Raw genomic sequence first — 17,746 nt, 5'->3', positions numbered from 1 at the left:
CGCTTACTAGTTCATTTTTTCTCCAATTTTTGTCAAAATAAATTATTGTACTATGTAGGAGTCTATCTGCCATTGTTTCTATGTGTGCGTATTTATGCATGAATTCTGATGATGTAGTTCTGGGTACTTTATAAGCTGTTGTAAGTAATGTATTTTGTCCAAAATTGTTTCGGATCTGTTTTTCATTTAGCTAAGAGCAGAAATTGTCCCATTTTTTTTGTTCTTTTAATAGCAGTTGGTTTGGTTTGTTTGTTTTGGTTTAACAAAAACCCTAATAGGCTAAAATACTCCTAAATAAAGAGCAAAGTAATAAATGTTTAATAAATTAGGAGATTAAAATTAGTACCTTTCCTTTTTTTCTGAAGTGGATGAGTTCACGAAGAATTCTGAACACACAGTTGAAGCGAAATAAAATTGTGTATTTCTTCGTTCTAGTTATGAACAATAGGATGTTATATATGTTTAATTGTTTGGTTTGTTTGTTTGTTTTGAATTTCGCGCAAAACTACTCAGGGCTATCTGCGCTAGCCGTCCCTAATTTAGCAGTATAAGATTAGAGGGAAGGCAGCTGGTCATCATCACCCACCGCCAACTCTTGGGCTACTCTTTTACCAACGAATAGTGGGATTGACCGTCACATTATAACGCACCCACGGCTGAAAGGGCGGGCATGTTTGGTGTGACAGGGATTCGAACCCGCGACCATCGGATTACGAGATGAGTGCCTTAACCACCTGGCCATGCCGGGCTTTAATGGCAAGCTAATTGCTCCCAGTGGCACGTCTACAGACTTACAATGCTAGAAACCAGGTTTCATTTCCCATATAAGGAGGGAGGTGCACAGATTGCCTAGTATGTGGCCTTTTACTTAACTTCAAAACAAGCAGACTAATAAAAAGCCATCTGGCGATAAATATCCGTAACTTAATAAAATATAAAAAATATTAACATATTGGAGAGCCACAAGTGAATTCTTTAAAAAAAAATGGAGAGGGAGAGAAAGAAAAAAGAAGTTAAAATCTAAAAATTCTTGAAAATGGAAAAACAATTTTAAAATAGATAAAATGTTTTTAATTATTCAAGCTTACAGCGGCATAGGAACAATAAAAAATAATGTTATTATAAATATTGGCTAGAACTATTTTCCCGGTAAGCAAGGCCTGGTATGGCCTAGCGCGTTAAGGCGTGCGCTTCGTAATCTGAGGGTCGCGGGTTCGCGCCCGAGTCGCGCCAAACATGCTCGTCCTCCCAGCTGTGGGGGCGTTATAATGTGACGGTCAATCCCACTATTCGTTGGTAAAAGAGTAGCCCAAGAGTTGGCGGTGGGTGGTGATGACGAGCTGCCTTCCCTCTAGTCTTACACTGCTAAATTAGGGACGGCTAGCACAGATAGCCCTCGAGTAGCTTTGTGCGAAATTCCAAAACAAACAAACCCGGTAAACAATGGCAACAGCTATAGGCATTACTGGGAAAACAGTACAAGCTAATATAACTCCCTCCCCCATACACACACAGACACTTGTGGTGCAGTAGCCACATTAATCGTTCCCCGCTAGTACAGCGGTAAGTGTATGGATTTACAACGGTAAAATCAGGGGTTTGATTTCCCTCGGTGGACTCAGCAGGTAGCCTAATGTGGTTTTGCTATAAGGAAAACACAAGCCACGTTAATATTTTATTGCTTATGCTAATGCCCCTTGATGGGTCAGCAGAAAGTATACGGATTTAAAACATTTCAGTCAAGTTTTCTTTTTATATAACACAATATTGTGAGTTTTTACATACCAAATCTTAATGAGATACACGATTACTAGAAACTCAGACGCACACAAGCAAATCTAAGTAAAGGAAGAATTAGTTCATGTTTAACCTTAAAAATCGATTAAAACACATTAAAAAGTAACGCTTAAGAATGAAAACAGAAAGGCAGAGATAGGTGCTTTATTACTTTCGAAACTAGTTACCCTAAGATGTGAGCATCGAGTAGTTTAACAATAAAAAAGACACAACTAAACGTTTATGTGTTCATGTGAAACTTTTCAAACCTACTTTCTTTACCATAAAATAAAATCAGTAAAAATATACTTCACAAGCAAAGTCATGCTGGCTCAATCACACTGTTTACCTACTTCTAACAGTACTATTGATTGAGAGAGGGGCTCACTATGGTAACCGAGTTGTCATGGCAACGGTCGCTTAGATTCTGTCTTCCTCTCGAAAACGCATCAGGCACGGCTCGTGATCCTCGCCTTCACAGGCGCTATAGTGAGATGCGGATGTTGAAAGGCGCGCAGTAGTGGTTTCATGTCTGTGCGCAGTCGGTTCAGTCTTGTTTCAGTTAATCTCGAGCATCAAACCATACGGCCTAACTACTCTGATGTAACAATTAGCTTTTGATTTGTTTGACTTATTTCTGTGAATGTCGCGAGATTCTAGACATCTCTAAACTGAAAACAAGGTTCTCCATCTTTACTGTCCAAAGCTGAACTTTTTCGTTGGCTAATGTGATGAATGTAAGACGACTTACAGCAAGTTACTGCTTATTCTTCTTCTATGTTTTTTTTTTTTGTTGTTGTTTTTTGAGGTAGGTCTATGTATGCAACCATAGCTTTTCATTTCCCCTGGCAATAGAATATTCTAAAATGCCTAGACTAGCTAATATTTAGTTCTATTCATTTTATATCTATTTGTCATATATTGTATAAGATGTAATTTGCTAATAAAATAGGAACCTGTGTTAAATTATTGTAAGCCTACTATCTCCATTTATATTTCTTCAATAATCTTGTAATTTCTAAGTATATGCTTTGACTTTTCGAAAAATTTGAAACGAGGATTATTGGTAATTAATTCAACGAATAAGAAGCAATTATATATATATATATAGATATCATACACTGATTACTCCTACGTTTTATGATCCCCAGTGACCACTTGACACAGAGAATTAGAAATAAAAGTACAACAACAATGCAAGCTCAGGTTTTAGAGAATATATATATATATATATTCTTAATATTTTTTGAGAACTCTTTAATTATACCAAAGGTGACACTTTGACTCTGGTGAAAAGGTAACTATTTTTATTATTACTTTTTTATAAAGTATTTTCCATTCTGTGGAATTCGTTGTTTCGAGTGGTCATTGTACTAACATAAACTTTGACATTTGGCATCAGAGTTAAGCACAAACACAAACAAAGAAATCTCCTGAAGTGTTATTAAATTTAAAAAATTAAGAACAGGAGTAAAACCAGCAATAAGACCTCGCAAACATATACTATTGTCTCTAAACCAACCAATAGATTGTTAGGTTTTTTTAAATATACTTATGTAATTACCTATCAAAAACATACTCTTATTTTTATCAAAGATATGAATGTATGTTTTCATACGTGTTCTTTGTTCTTTATGAAATATTTTAAACGACTGTTTTTCTCTTTTATAGTTCTATACTTTTTTGAAAAATCACAGTTTATTGTGTTTATTTCTGAGTAACTGAAGGTTGTTCTGTGTATCATATTGTGTTTATTTCTCAGTAACTGAAGGTTGTTCTGTGTATCATATTGTGTTTATTTCTCTGTAACTGAAGGTTGTTCTATGTATCACATTGTGTTTATTTCTCTGTAAGTGAGGGATGGTTTGTACATATGATGCACTTATTTCAAAGTAACCAAAGGGTGTGTGTATATATATATCAGCTTGTGCTTATTTCCCAGTAACAGAATGTTGTGTATGTATAAACTTGTATTTAGTTTCCAGAAGCAGAAGGGTGTGTATATATCTACTTGTATTTTTTTCTTAGTAACTTAGTAAACAAGTGTGTTTGTGATATATATATTATATTTTTCGCAATAACTGAAGGTATGTATATAACGGATTATGTTCTTTTTCTCAGTAATTGGAGAGTGTGATATATGAGTTAGTATTCAGTGTGTTTTTTAAAGTAACTAACTGAAAGTTGAATGTATGTACATTTTTCTCAGTAACTGACAGTTGAATGTATATCAACTTTAGCTTGTTCTTGTATTTTATTCATTAAATGAAGGGTGTGCGTGTGTGCAAGTTTTATTCAGGAACTTTTATGTGTATAACAATATATATATAATAACCATAAATGTTTTAAGCCATAAACAAAAAACATTAACATGAAACAAAATACGCTGCATATTTTTTTTAAAAGAATCTTAAGGTACAAGCTACAACGGTTTTGGAGGTAACTGCGTAAATAGGACTCACATTGCGGTGAGGACACACTGTCTATCAGTCTTTACCTCCAATTCGCTCGTCTTACATTAAGAAAATTAGAAATTAGGAGAGCGAGGTGTGGGTGCTCAAGTCCACAACGTCCCACATCTATATCATCCTTCACTGTCTGCAGATATTTGTGGGAAGATGACTGCTCTCCCAAGTTAAAATAAGAATAGGGTAAACATAAAAAGATGAAAAATAATTTTTAAAAAATCAATAAATAAAAAATGAAAATAAGATACTACCATTCGGGGGTAAGTAAGATAAAACTTAACACTTGAAGTTAGCATTCCTGCAACCAGTATGGTGGAGTCACTAATTAACACGACATCAGTAAAGTGATAGTTTACTGTGACTGTTGTGCTTTTATATGTAGCTGAAGGTGTACATCCGCATAAAGTAGTGCCAAGGTCTTATATATATATATATATTAATTAAAGATATTTTTGTTATTTTTGTTGCACATAAAACAATTGTATTTACGGTTTTAATAGACTAGCTTCTTGAACTTCTATTAACAAAATAATTAAAAATTAGCTATAAAGTGCTGTGCAATGTTTGTACTTCTTGCTCACATATATAGAATAAAAAGCAAACTTTGAAAACAATCTATACAAAATATCGAAACCTATAACGAATCCTCGATGGTTCTTCTTTCTATAGTAGAAATATAGATATATCTACATTATGTAAACCATTGGCGATGGTTCTTCTTTCTATAGTAGAAATATAGATATATCTACATTATGTAAACCATTGGCGATGGTTCTACTTTCTATAGTAGAAATATAGATATATCTACATTATGTAAACCATTGGAGATGGTTCTTCTTTCTACAGTAGAAATATAGATATATCTACATTATGTAAACCATTGGCGCTTTTCTTACTCGATTTATCCTTAAACAAAACTTTAATATTCCTGCTACGAGCTCTTCCTTTAATCTATTTCTGTATACATAACAGTTTTTTTCAGTAACTGAAGGTTGTATGTATATATTACGCTGTGTTTACTTTCAATGTGTATATCAGCTTGTGTTTTCTTTTATTTCTCGTGAACGTAAGGGCGTGTATGTACACTATCTTATGTTTTTCTTAGTAAATGAAATCTCATGCACGTGTTGACTTGAGTTTTTTTTCAGTAACTGAATATTAAGTACCTGAGGATAAGCTTTTGTTCGTTTCCCATTATCTGAAGGACGTGTTGTATCAACATGTGTTTTCTCAGTAACTAAAAATTCTATGTGTGTATATGTATATATATATATATATCAGCTCAACTTTTTACTCTCAGTATAATTTAAGTGAAAGAGTGTGTATCATATTGTGGTTATATTAACTGAAGATTTTTCGTCACTATTTGAAAGGTGTGTGCTAGTATTATCTTCTCTTATTTTCTCACGGTCCCTCGGTCGGACAGCAGTAAGTCTACGGATTTAAAACGCTAAAAGCATGTGCTCAGTTCCCTTTGTTTGACCCAGAAGAAAGTCCAACGTGGCTTTGCTATAATAAAAACGCACACACTTATTAACCGAAGGATGTTTGTTTGTCTGTATTAGGTTGTGTTTTTTGTCAGTAACCGAAGTGTGTGTATATAACCTTTTGTTTTTTATCAGTTACTGATCGATATGTGTGTATTAGTTTGTTTCTCGTTCTCATACTACCACCATATCTGCCCTGCCCACAGACGGGACAAACAAGTTACGTATAATTATTGTTACGTTGCAGTATTGTTATAGGCTGGTGCGTTTCATTTCTAATGGCCATTGATTCAACACGCCAAGGTTTGACGATTATCAGTGTATTTCTTACCCGGCGATTTGAACGAGATATGCAGCGTGTACAATGCTAACAGTAAGCGTCCCTTATAAAAAAAGATTAAAAAAGAAAAGAGTTTTATATTTCCTGTCAGGTAGTTTGAGTAAATGTGGGTCACTTAAATATTTTCACACAGAAAAAATTACACCGATTTGTCATCACAGCAATCTGGACCTAAGCTCATCAATCGCTAAAAATCGATTTTATAAGAGAACATAGGCCTAAAATGCGGCGTTGCTTAGCGTTCCATAAGATTAACTGTATGTTGTAGTAGTGATCATTATATATGAGGCGTGCATACAGAATGTACAGTATTGTTTTTTGTTATTTTTTGTCAGAAATTGATAAGGTAAACAATAAATTTTTGATTATTTTGAATCTCATATATCTGGAGCTCGTCAAGGTGCCACATAAAAGAATTCTAAGAAAATTCTTCCTATATGTTTGGGGGAAACGTCAGTTAATTGGATAGAAAAGTTGGCGAGATGGAAAAAAGCAGAGGGTTGTAATAAATGGAGCTCAACCAATTTGGATTAATTTCACAAGTCAGATACCTTAGGCTAAGTTTTTGGACCTTTGCTCTTTTTTTATTTATATCGATAACATAGATGAAGGAATAGTCAATAAATTACTTAAATTTACAGAGGACGTTGCTGATTTACAAAAGGAAAAGGATTTAAATCATTTAGTGAGTTGAACAAATAAATGCCAGATGGGTTTTAATTATAATAAATGTAAGATAGTGCATGTGGGTTGTCATAATTTAAACTATAAGTATAATTTTGATGAGAATAACTTTAACAGTGCCATGAAAGAAAGGGATCGTGATGTAATGGTTAATTAGGCTTCTAAGCCATCCAAACCGTTGTTAGTGATAGGACAAAGAAGATTTTGAGTGGTATCTAAAGAAATGTTGAATATATGTCTAAAGTGGTTATAATCTCATTGTATAGGTCACATTTAAAGTATTGTATTCAGTCTTAGGCTTATTACTTTGGGAAAGAAATTGAATTGTTGAAAAGAGCTCAGAGGAGGGTTACTAGAATGATGTCTGAGATGTGAGGGTTGTGATATGAGTAAAGATAAAAATCTCTGAAATAGTTTTATCTTAAAAAAGAGAGTTAGATAGTACTTGACTGATGTGTATAAATTAACTGGTATCTGTCTGATGTGTACAAATTAGTTGATATCTGACTGACGTGTACAAGTTAACTGGTATCTGACTGATGTGTATAAGTTAGCTGGTATCTGACTGATGTGTGGAAGTTAACTGGTATATGACTGGCGTGTATAAGATGAAAAGGAAATTGATGGTGTTCATGCATCATATTTTTTCATACTTAATGATAATAATGGTAGAACGTTGGAATTGCTCCAAAATATCAGTGTTGTTTAATTTTTGTCTATTATTTCTATGAATTATCTGTAACCATAACATATCGTTAATTAATCCTATAATAAAAAAACTTCTTAGCTTTACAATTAAACTCACGTGTCGAAGGTTTGAATAACTTCATTTACAGTTTTATAATATTGTCATAGTTTGTGTTTGTTTGTTTTTTAATATAAATCTACTTAATGAGCTATCTGTGCTGTGCCCACTGAGAGTTTTAATACCCAATATTTAGCCTTTGAGAAGGGAGTATGGATATAGTACAGTTGCTTTAAGCAACTGGTTTTTATCGCCTCTCAGATGTTTTCATGAACTTGAAAATGCATCAGTTGAAAATATTGGGAAACAATCGATGACCTCTGAATGAAAGCAAAAAAAAAACTTACCAATATTTGAAACATATTAATTATTTAAGCTTGCATTTTAAAGATTAATTTTTAAGTTAATAACGTGTAACTGTCAAATATTTGTTTTAAAGTCTAATTAAAAGACACTTTCTGACATAGCAATAGTGGATTGCTAATTTTTCAGTAGTAATGAAGTCAATTTCCGTTGTGTTAAATATTCATTTGGTGTTGTAGTTTAACCTATAAAATACATAAAGCAAAGACTTTAAATTATTACCCTGAACACTCAGTTAAGTCCGAACTTGTAGACTGTGTTTGGGGATTTGCGTGTTATACACAAAAGGAAAAAAAACAACTTTCCTTTGCCGAAAGAGTGATCTGGACTAGTCCCCTTATCGTGAAATCGAAATAACATGTTGTGTGTGTACTGCAGACGGGAATTCAAAAAATTTGAACCAGGAATAGGTACAGTAGAATTCCTGCCTTACTAAGGTTAGGATTTAAAATTATTTGGAGTAAGTATAATTATCATAACTCAGAATTCAGACAAATTTACATTAGACAAGGCAATAGTTGATTAAGATATCCTTTACCGATAAAAATATAACTTTAATGAAGATATTAACTTAGGTCTTACCTAGTGTTTTTCTTTTCTAAAATGTACATGACTTGACTGACGTACCCAGTGGAAGGTTGTACTACGTTAACCTTGCGAACTTCGTAGTTCATGTTAACGACCAGTACAAACAAGAATCTATAAGATTTGTCTCTTGAAATACTTCTATCATGTAGGAAAGTCTTATATTTCTTTCCATATACAAAATATTCCCATGATATGATTTTGAATTCGTAATTGTATTGAATTTTTCATGTGTTTCTTCCGCGTATGCTTGACTTAAGTGTTGTTGTCTTTTTCATGTAAGCGTAACTTGAACTCCTGTAGTGTTTAGATAACTTAAGACTGAGTATTATGGTTATATAAACTGTTTACACCTTCTATGTAAATAATGCTCATGTGTAGATTTGTACACTTTCTCTTTATAATTTAAGAAAAGTTGAGTGTGTATTTTCTTAAAGCAAAGCCACATCGGGCTATCTGCTGAGCCCACCGAGGGGAATCGAACCCCTCATTTTAGCGTTGTAAATCCGAAGACATACCGCTGTATTAGCGGGGGACTAAGAAATGTTGGTAAAATAACAATTGCCTTTATAAATGTCATGATAAAATTTTCAAATGTCTGTTTTACCGTTCCAAGCTTTACATCTGAACGGTTAACATATAGTATAGCCAAACAACCTGATGCAAGAAAGAGATTTATCTTATAGGTTTTTATTCTAAGTACATGGTATTTACGTTTAGTGTATAAAAATGTAGAAAATGCTCAAAAACGTCTATGAATTATGGTACATTCAAGAGTAGGTGAAAGTGTGAAACCAGATCGGATCTGATAAAAATACTTCTATCCATTCCCCATCCATTTTTATTTATTTGTCTCTGGTGTGTGAATATCCAATTCGAAATTATTTCAATAAACGGTAATATTCTAATATTTCAATAAACGGTAAATTCAAATTTTGTTTAGGCTTACCATTGAAGACCTGTACTATTTTTTTAAAATAAGAAACATATATCTCTATCTAAAATACATGAATATAGCAATTCCGCTTTTTGTAGAAATAGGATTTAACCTATGACCTTAACAACAACAAAACTGTTTATAAGGATATATTCCTCTGCTTTTATCTATGAGACAAAATAAAAATAAGAAAATTGCAATTTTTTTTACAGTTAATGTTGTCATATTATGATTGATTTACTAGTAGCATAGTTGAATATATTTTCATATAGCAAATATATTTATCTGTATAATTAGCTCTATATGTATGAGCCAAGCTTCTCAGCTGTTGGCTGTTTTATGATGTTCTTCTGTATGATGCACAATTTGAGCTGATTCACTCCTAAAATATATAGCTCGTATTGAGAAATTTTTAATTGCCAAAAGTGCTGTGAGCAGTCATTATATGGATTTTGTGTAGTAATGAATGTTACAACAGAAAGATTACCATGCATTTATATAGAACCTTCCAGAACAATTATTCATTGTATTAGAAATAATTCTAGTCATTACTTGCACATAACACCCAGAGTTTAAGGAGTGCTGAGATGCAAACGAGGTAACTGTAATATCAAAATGTTTCTTTCTTTGGTTATTAATACTGCTAAGAGTTAATACTGCTTCACTAGAAGCTATATCGTAATGTTAAACGAGCAATCTTTATAATAATTAAGACTGTCTGGAATTTGCAGTTGAGAAATAACTTAGCTGTCGTTGTTCCAGTTTTTCTGTTATAAGACAGTGGTATCTAAAGAAGCTTTAATGACTTTAAGAGGAAGAATCCTTGTTGTTTGTGTATCAATATTTAGGGATTCATAAATTTGATCCTCCCTTCCAACATCTTTAAAGCTAATTAAACTTTGCTCATAGTGATCATTTTGAGTTCAAATTCCAAAATTTTGTATCTTCATGTTAGGTCCCCCTTGCCTCCAACTTCAATTATTGTAATTCAGTTCTTCATGCCAAGGCTTAGCATCAGCCGGAGGTTAAGGCATTCGACTCCGCAATCTGAGAGTCGCGGATTCGAATCCCAGTCACACCAAACATACTCGCTCTTTCCGCCATGGGGGCGTTATAAAGTTACGATCAATCCCACTGTTCTTTGGTAAAAGAGTAACCCAAGAGTTGGTGGTGAGTAGGAATGGCTAGCTGCCTTCCCTCTAGTCTTACATTGGAAAACTACGAACGACTAGCTCAGATATCTCTCGAGTAGCTTTGCACGAATTTCAAAACAAGCAAAATATTCATGCCAGATCCTTCCCTCCAGTATCAATTATAGTGACTCGGTTTCAGTACTTTTAGTAATATCAAATTTTTACAAACTTGTACAATTGACATAATTTGTTGAAGCCCTTTCTTGCAAGTGGCGTTAACTAACGTAAAAAAACGTTACTTCTATAAAATAACCGCAATAGGTAACACACTGATAGGGTCACTCTCTATCTTGAAATAACTTTATTTACTATCTCCTTGACTACCTTTCAACTTAATCGTTAAATCACTTGACAACGCCCCTTGGAACATCGCATTAAGTGCGTTAGAACATGCTAGAACATAAGATGTCGTCACACCCTTTCAGCTTTCTAGGCAACTTAGATCCTCTAGCTAACAAATTACAATATTAAAATGTAGCTAACAATAATATCAAAGCCTAACTCCTGTTTTTATTTAAATGTTTTGTTATATTTCTTTTCAACACAAAATATTTATCTATGTATTGTCCAGAACAGTACAACAGCAGCGTTATTTAATTTGAATAACCTTTAATCCTGATATAGTGTTACATACCTGTACTACAAGTGAATGAAACAACTTATTCTAACATGTTTGTTTGTGTGACAAATGGAATTTACATCACTAAGAAGTAACAACGAGTCCTTATATGATGAGTAACAAAAGGGATTTCAGCCATTAGGAGGTGACAATGAGCTTTAATGAGTATATTTCAGTGGAAAATAAGTTTTAGATCGTTAGGAAATTTGAGCCTTTTTATAACAAAAAGAAGCTACGTAATTAGGAATTTCTGTGTTTGTTTTTTTTATTTTGCGTAAAGTTACACGAGAACTGTTCACACTAGCCGTTCCAATGATAGACTAGATTCAACTCCACCCACCATCAACTATTATCCAACTGAATAGTTCGATTTCATCGTCATTTTTATATGGCCACAAAGTATAGAGCACTCTTTCCCTCTTTCATTTGATTTTTTCTCTAACACTTCCAAAGACCAACCACCTTGTTAGAAAAAGAAAAATGTCTTAGGTGAAGATGACTTCTACACTGCTAAAATTTACATTTGTTTACTCTAGTACTAGTATTCTCACTGTTAAAAAAGATGACGCAGCGACACTATCACTCCCTTTACAATCTTAAACAATTTAATCAGATCCTCTCTAACTCTTATTTTTCAAGACAAAAAAAGAGATTTCAGTCTCTTCTCATGTGACAACTTCTCCATCGCAAGCACCATTTTAATGACCTTCCTCTGAACCCTTTTTAAAAGTTGATTGTCGCGAGACTGAACACAGTAGTCCAAATATAGCCTGACCAGTGGACTTTACAACAAAATTATAACTTATTTAGACTTATATTCAACATATTTGTAGAAATAACCTAAAATTTTATTTGCCCTACCGCTAGTAACAACACACTGATTGGATGGTTTTAAAGATTGCTTAACCGTTATACCAAGATCACTTCCCTTCATGACACTGCTAAGGTTATTTCCATCCAAATTATGTTTATAATTAAAATTATGATAACCCATATAAGTTCTTGTATTTATTATCAATGAAACCCTTTTACCATTTATTTGCTAAACTCAATAAATGATCAAAATCGTTTTGTAAATCAGCAGCATCCTCTTCACAGCCATCAACATCAAATACCTTGACATCATCTGTAAATTTAAATAATTTATTGATCATTCCTTCATCTAAGTCATTGATGTAAATAAAAAAGAGGAAATGTCCTAAGACTGAGTCCTAAGGTGTGACATTAATCTAGTTTGACTGAACTTCGTGCTTTCTTCTATTCGGCCACTCTTTTATCCAGTTTGTTAACTTATCTTCCACACCAAAAGAAACTTTTTTTATATTCACAAGCCTTTTATGTGGCATATTCTCAAATGTTTTCTGAGTATTCAGATATACCAAATATACATCCTTACCCTTATCTATCTAATCTTTTTAAACAATGTCAAAAGACTTGTAAGACAAAATTCTTCCTTGGTGAAACACCGTGAAAATGCAATATAATTCTAAGTTTGTTGAACAAGAAGAAAGGGTACAAATAGTACTGCCTAAAAGAATTTCAAGTGCCGCAGCTATTGAGTTGTTTAAACTACAGAATACTACAATATACCAGTTATTCGGAAATTACTTACGCTCAAATGACGAAGAACAAACTTAAAAAATAATATAAATAATTTCTGCCCTATTAATTGGATATATCAAACAAGAAATAACTAACACTATAGTGTAACGGAAGTTACATCAAACACCAAACAACTGACACTGTAGCGTAATGTGGGTTACATAAAACAATTAACTGTAGTGTAATGTGGGTGACGTCAAACATGAAATAACTAACTGTAGTGTAACTAGAGTTTCATCAATCATCAAATAATTGACACTAGTGTAACATGGGTTACATTAAACAACATATAACTGACATTGTGGTGTAATGTGGGTGACATCAAACAAGGAATAGTTAACTGTAATGTCAAGTGGATTACATAAAACAAGAAACAGCTGACTATAATGACAAGTGGATTACATGAAACAGATGTACTACGAATAAATATCTGTAAAACAGAATCAAGGGCTTTTATGTCACTGGGTATCTCATCTCTTGTTTTTCAAACTTATAAAAATCACAACAAATCAAGTAAATTCATAAAAAAAGAATTACCTTTCATCGAAGAGGTTTGATTGAACCACCGCTGTGACAGTTAGTTCGAAAGTACACAACACATGTTCCAGCATAGTTGTATTAAACTGTTTCTATGAAAAGGTGCTCCTATTATAACAATACCTTTCCCTAATTATGTAAAATAGTTTTAAGTACTATTACTTGGTTTTATAGTTTATGCAGAACAGGGCATAATACATTTTTATATGTAAATTTAATTTAATTTGGTTTAATAATGTTTCATCTTAAGTGTGTTTTGTATGGAAAAAGATGTGAGGGATTCGGAAGGAAATGCATTTTATGTGAAAGTTAAAGTGTTTAGGTACTTAAGAGGAAGTCAGAAAGAAGAGTGGCTTATTTGAGAATTAATGTGTTGAGCTATTTATGAAAGAGACGGAAAAAATGTTTTATCTGAAAGTTAATGTGTTGAGACACTTCAGAGGAAGTCACAAGAGAAACAAGTGGCTGCTAGACCAAACAAATCGAACTCTTAACACAGTTGAACTACCTTAACAATCCTGCAGAAAAGTCCATTTCACACAGCAATTAATAATAGACTGAACTGTAGGTGTCGCTCGCTTTGCATTGCAGCATACTACGATATTTTGTGACCAGTTTTTAAGAACTGATAATCGCTGTTGTAGAAGTTTACTGTAATCACACTGGAATGCAACATTAGATGCTTCGCAGAGAAATGGTGACACACAATAGCCATCTGTGTTTAACCTGTTACTCACTTGGTGGCGCTGTAGATACCGAGTAATGATGTCTTTCCTCGCGTCAGAGCCTCCTCTAGACTTCGATATATACTATATTGATTTAGTTAATACCTGAGTGAACAGAAACCAAATAATATGCCATTTTTGTCGCAAGATCTAAGTGCAGTAATCCAAAGTCCACGTCTAGAATTCATATTTTATTTAAAAAATGACTAGTTTTCACTTTATTCCTTATTATAAATGTGTATTTAAAAATAACTATGCTTAGGTCAATAAGGGTCTAACGTAACAAATATATTATATAAACAGATGCAGGTTTCCATGGAGACCTAAGTCGATAGCATTGTAGAAAGGTCTAACCTCGAACAGATATCTTTTAAGAAAATATATCTATTTTTAGAGCAAGTCTTATGCAGACGAAAATAAATTTTACGAAATAATACCCAATAATTTTTATCCAAATTGAATTTTATAAAAGCAATTATTCATTTTCACTCAGTTTCTTGTAACGTTACTGTTTTTATATATATAACTTTATTTGGTGTACGGCCAAACCGTATAGGACCATCTGCTATGTTCACCTCGGGAAATCAAATCCCGGATTTTTGCGTTGCAAGTCCATAATTTACCGCCGTCCCATCGGGGAACGTACATATATTAAAACACTACAATACTTGACCTATTCGGACTTTTTTAATTTCTACCGCTTTCCTGACTTCAAAGATCATTCTTTATAATATAATTGTCCGGTATGACCAGGTGGTTAGGGCGATTGATTCGTAATCTGAGGTCGCGGATTCCAATCTCCGTCACACAAAACATGCGCGCTCTTTCAGTCATGGGACGTTATAATTTTACGGTCAATCCCACTATTCGTTGGTGAAAGAGTAGTCCAAGAGTTGGCGGTGGGTGGTGATGACTGGCTGCCTTCCCTCTAGTATTACACTACTAACTTAGGGACAGCTAGCGAAGATAGCTCTCGTGCAGCTTTGCGGGAAATTCAAACATAAAGAAACATAAATATTTTTATGACCTATAATAAAAATGGTCAAATGCCACTTTTCGATCAATCGTAAACAAGCTGAAGATCAAACATAATGTACAAATATAAATTACAGCCCTTGTATGATGTATATGTATTAAGTTCTAATAGATAAGGGACGTAGAAAAATCGAAGAGTTCACATATTTTAGTATTTTGTTACTAGTGGAAATTTGTATGCGTTTCTGTCATACTTATACAAAAAAGCAATATGAAAACAGTTTTATTGGTTGGTATAGTAACTTAGTATGTCAATTAATAACCAGTTCTGATGTTATCAACATATTTTCAATTACAGCAGACAGAAGAAATGGGCCCTATGCATTTTGGCAAATTATCAGATAAAAATACACAAATTCGGCAAATCATGAGGTAAAAACATGTCAATTAGGCAAATTATCAGATAAAAAAACACCAGTTGACCAAATTATGGGATATAAACACATCGATTCCACAAATCATCAGATAGAAGCTCATTAGTTGGTCATATTACCAAATAAATACATCAGCTGGCCATATGATTTGATAAAAACCTCAGTTCGGCAAATTTTTAGATAAAAAACATAAATTCTTCAAATTATCATATAGAATCTCCTCAGCAATTCGGAAAATTATCAGATAAAAACATGTAAATTCGGCAAACAGATAAAATCACATCAATTACACAAATGATCAGATAGAAACACAGCAATTCGGAAAATTATTGGATAAAAACATGTCAGTTTTGCAAATTATCAGATAAAAACAATAGTTGGCCAAATTATTTGATAAAAAAACATCAGGTCAGCAAATTATCAGATAAAAACACATAAGTATGCTATTTTATCTGAGAAAAGACATATCAATTGCCCAAATTATCAGATAAAAACATACCAATTCGACAAACTTTTATATAAAAAATACAAAAACTCATATTCAGTGTCTTGCATAAGTTGATAGTTGTAGCAACCAAATAAAGGTCTTTTTATGGTATTGCTTCTCAAAAGAGTGGTTCACGAGGTCTTCCAAGTAATCCGAGAAATGTGTCCAAATGCAAGTCACATTAAATGTAGCGCCATTTTTCCCATCAATTCTGGTGATCTGTTTTTTGATGCAAGTGAAAATGGGTGAGGCAGGACCAGTAGGTGGTCTGAGGGGTCTTTTGCCCTGCCGAAATGGTTTGCGGACGAACATTTTGAGAACCAATTCTTTATGACTGATTCTTAAAAACAAAGCGTTTGAAGCACTCGCTCTTTCTACTGTAAGTTGACAGCAGCAATACATCAACGGAAATTGTGATACGATTTATAAGGAATGTCAATATTTCAAACAATTGATGTGTAAGACTGCAACAGAATCCAAGGCAATTATAAAAACGTAATTGAGTTGTGGAACTTTTATTTATTGGATATAATGAGCATTCTGCCTGGAGATTTGATTTGTTTGTTTCTTTAAAATTGCTGTGCATAGCTGTTCCCTTTTATAACTGATATACTATAGAAAAGAAAGTTAATTAACAGCGCTCACCGCCACTTCTTGGCCTAATCTTGTATGACCAATTAATAGGATACGACCGCCAATCTAACAGCGCATTCATTGCTACAAAGGTGCGGAACGAGTCTTCTAACAAAGCTATGGAAGCATGAACCCTCGAATTCATTGTAGGGGCAGTATCATTAGAATTATATCATTATGTACAAAGTATGTTAAATAAAATTTTCTAATATCTCTTATTTAGACTAATTAGCTGAAAACATTGAGTTGTAATAGTCTTTAAAATAAGGGAATTTCAGTAAACGTCGTCTTCTTTAGTCTCGCAGTGCACATTTATTATTGGCTCATTCGTACTCACGAACTATTCTTAAGACGAGGGGCAATTTGAAGGAACGATGGTGAAAGAGTTCGTGATGATAAATTACTGACTGAGTATAGATATACAATTTTTTGTAATTAAAAGTGGATTTTAGTGTTGTAAAACGTGCTTTAATCAAAGTCAGTACCTTGATTCCAAATTCGTTCAATTTTTAAAGCATCATTCATGACAGGTCTCATAACGCCGATTTTGTTGATCTTTAGTCAGCTCATGTGGAACCCACTTATCCAGCTTTTTCGTCTTTTCAATCGCACTCAGGTAGTTGGCAATGCTTGATTTGCTTGTGCCTAGGTTTTCTGCAAGCTTACGTACTGTTGTGCGAGGGTCTGTATCAACAGCTTCCCTTAATGTGTTTTCACCTAAGGATGGCTTCCGTTCACGACTTTCTTCTCCATGTTGAGTAACAGATTTCTATGGCCGAATGTCTAGTTGACGTTCCGTGTAGTTTCGGTAGCTTTTTGTCCAAGTTTGAAGTCGTAGAGGAAAAATCATGCGAAAGTCCTTTTTGTCCATGCTGCCTTAAGGGTTGCGAAAGTTATTCTGAGTAGAGTTGAAACAGTAAACAATTAAGACACCTTGTAAGCGACAAACGTTGTATTAAACCAACCAACGATAAGTTACTCAATATTTAGCTTCTAAGTGTTATCGTGAGAGTTCCGACATTTATTTCTAGACAACCTAATATTAAAATCACCTTCATGCACTTGATGCTACGTTATTGTTTTTTTCTTTGTTATTTATTTCCGTGTGCTTCATCTCTCTACAGGAATATGTAGGAAACAGGGTGAAAGAGTCATA

At 33.5% G+C, this 17,746-nt stretch overlaps 1 protein-coding gene across 1 annotated transcript in view; it reads left to right on the top strand.

Moving 5' to 3' along the window:
- Nucleotides 1–2,273: 2,273 nt before the first annotated feature.
- The window catches only part of LOC143257623 (protein still life, isoform SIF type 1-like), a 297,368-nt gene continuing 281,895 nt past the window's right edge, over nt 2,274–17,746 (top strand). Inside the window, exon 1 of the mRNA XM_076516633.1 lies at nt 2,274–2,584. The gene's annotated coding sequence lies outside the window, so the exon portion shown is untranslated. The remainder of the gene's footprint in view (nt 2,585–17,746) is intronic.

Source organism: Tachypleus tridentatus, chromosome 7 (genome assembly GCF_004210375.1).
Source record: "Tachypleus tridentatus isolate NWPU-2018 chromosome 7, ASM421037v1, whole genome shotgun sequence".
In the NCBI taxonomy this organism is placed as follows: Eukaryota; Metazoa; Arthropoda; class Merostomata; order Xiphosura; family Limulidae; genus Tachypleus; species Tachypleus tridentatus.
Note: the sequence above shows the minus strand (reverse complement) of the source record. Positions and strands in the feature narration are given on the sequence as shown.